Below are 2950 nucleotides of genomic sequence, written 5' to 3' on the forward strand. Positions count from 1 at the left end.
CCGCTCCCCGCGGAGGCCGTGACTCAGCAGGAAGGCGCTACCCGACTGGGCCGGAAGGGCCGAGTCACCCCGCGCCCTTCCCGGTCCCCCCCCCACCCCCGTCCGTGCTCACGCCATCGGGGCGGGGAGATCTGTGGGCCGAGATGGGAGTCCCCAGACCTGGTCCCTGATCTTTCTATGGGACCCAGAAAAATCCCCGATCCTTGTCGGGCCTTGAGTTTCTGTTCTGTACAGAGGAGATGAGACTCAACGCTTCGCGGGGCGGTCACGGGATGAGACCGTGGGAGTTAGTGGGAAGAGCCTGGAACTTCGCGACTTGACAGCACAGGGTGCGGATATTAGCTGCGTCATCCTGTGCGATCACTCCCTCACCCTCATTTGTAAACCGGGAGAACTGTTTTGCTCCCTCTCTCAGGTTGTGGTACCAGTGAGAAGAAATGGCGTGCACAGGTAGAGAGAGGAAACAAGACGATTTAGGTTCACGGGTGGCTGCAGAACTCCAATTAGGAGCTACAGTTTGGTTTTTGGGGGCGGGGAGAGTGTTTATGTCAGTCTCACTCTGTCGCCCGGGCTGGAGGGCAATGGCACGCTCATGGCCACCGCAGCCTCCTTCTGCTGAGCTCAGGCAATCCTTCCAAGTAGCAGGGACTACAGGCACGCGCCACCACCCCCGGCTAATTTTTTGATTTATTGTAGAGATGAGGTCTGCCAAGTTGCCCAGGCTGGCTTTGAACCTGAGGGCACAGTCCATCCTCTCACCTCGGCCTCCCAAAGTGCTGGGTTTATAGGCGTGAGCCACCACGTCCGGCCCTGGAGATACAGCTTTGACTAGCAAAACGAAAAGGGCAGGTTTTGGAGGAAAGGCCTCCTAGGCACTAGACAAGATAGCTACACAGTTCTGCACTTTAAAAAATGAGCAAATGTCCAAAAATGGACGACGGACTTGAATAGACAGTTTCTCTAAAAAGAAGATCAGCAAATGGTCAATAAGCAGATGAAAGGATTTTCAACACAATTAGTCATTAGGGAAATGTAAACTAAAACCAGGAGATAACACTCCACAGCCACTAGGATGGCTAGAATCTAAAGAGTGAGAGAGAGGAAGGAAAATAAGTGTTGGTGAGGATGTGGAGAAATTGGAACCCTTGTGCATTGCTAGAGGAAATGTAAAATGGTGAAGCCACTGAGGAAAACTGTTTGGCATTTCTCAAACTATTAAACAAAATTATTATATGACCTAGCAATTCCACTTCTGAGTATAGACCTAAGAGAACTGGTAACAGGTTCTCTAACTGATATTTGTATATGAATGTTCATAGCAGCATTGTAGACATAATAGTCAAAAAGTTGGAACACAAGTATCCATCAACAGATGAATAGATAAACACAATTTGGGCCTGGGCATGATGGCTCATGCCTGTATCCCAGCACTTTGAGAAGCCAAGGTGAGAGCCTCACTTGAGCCCAGGAGTTCGAGACCAGCTTGGGCAACATAGTAAGAACCTACCTCTACAAAAAAAAAAAAATTAGCTGGGTATCTTGGTGTGAGCCTGTAGTCCTAGCTACTCAGGAGGCTGAGGAGGGAGGATTGCTTGAGCCTAGGTATTCGAGGCTGTGATGAACCATGATTCTGCCACTTCACACTGCACTTCAGTCTGGGCTACAGAGTGAGACCTCAACTAAAACACACACACATACACTCACAATTTAGTAAATTAATACAACGGGAATATTCGGCACAAAAAGCAACGAAGTACCAATACATGCTACAACATGAATGAATCTTGAAAATATGATGCTAAGTGAAGGAAGCCAGACACAGAAGACCACAGACTGTGTGATTCCATTTCTATGACATGTCCAGAATAGGCAAATGCATAGAGATACAATGTAGATTAGTGGTTGCCAGGGTCTGGAGGGATGGGAGAAGGGGGAGTGATTATGAATGGATATGAGTTTGGGTCTTTTTGAGGGGGGAGGTGATAAAAATATTCTACAATTAGATAGTGGTGATGGTTCCATAGTCCTGTGACTGTACAGTTAGCCTTTCATATCCACGGGTTCCACACTGATGGATTCAATCAACCGCAGATGAAAGATATTTTTTATTTTATTTATTTTATTTTATTTTTTTTATTTTTTGAGTTGGAATCTCACTTCCGTTGCCCAGACTGGAGTGCAGTGGCATGCTCCCAGCCACTGCAGCCTCGGCCTGCTGGGCTCCGGCGATCCTTCTGCCTCAGCCTTCCAAATAGCTGGAACTACAGGCACGCGCTACCACGCCCGGCTAGATTTGATTTATTGTAGAGACAAGATCTCGCCAAGTTGCCCAGGTGGGTCTCGAACCCATGGGCTCAGGCAATCCACTCACCTCGGCCTCCCAAAGTGCTGGGATTACAGGCTGAGCCACCCCCCTGGCCTGAAAAATATTTTTTTAAACATAGAAAAGTAACAATACAACAATGAAAATAATACAAATTAAAAAACAATTGCTTATATAACATTTACTATATTAGGTATTATAAGTAACCTAGAGATGACTTAAAGTATACAGGAGGATGTGCATAGGTTATATGCAAATACTCTGCCATTTCATATCAGGGACCTGAACATCCTTGGATTTTGGAATTTGGGGGGGGGAGTCCTGGAACCAATTCCCCATGGATACTGAGGAATGACTGTACTAAAATATCACTGAATTCTCTGCTTTAAATGAGGAAAATGGCCGGGCTTGATGGCTTAGCCTGTAATCCCAGCGGTTTGGGAGGGCGAGGTGAGTGGATTGCCTGAGCCCGCAGGTTCGAGACCCGCCTGGGCAACTTGGTGAGACCTCATCTCTACAATAAATAAAAAATTAGCCGGGCATGGTAGCGCGCGCCTGCAGTTCCGGCTACTCGGAAGGCTGAGGCGGAAGGATCGCCGGACCCCATCAGGTCAAGGCTGTGATGGC

Source organism: Carlito syrichta, unplaced genomic scaffold (genome assembly GCF_000164805.1).
Source record: "Carlito syrichta isolate Samal-C Ts95f unplaced genomic scaffold, Tarsius_syrichta-2.0.1 Scaffold316219, whole genome shotgun sequence".
NCBI lineage: Eukaryota > Metazoa > Chordata > Mammalia > Primates > Tarsiidae > Carlito > Carlito syrichta.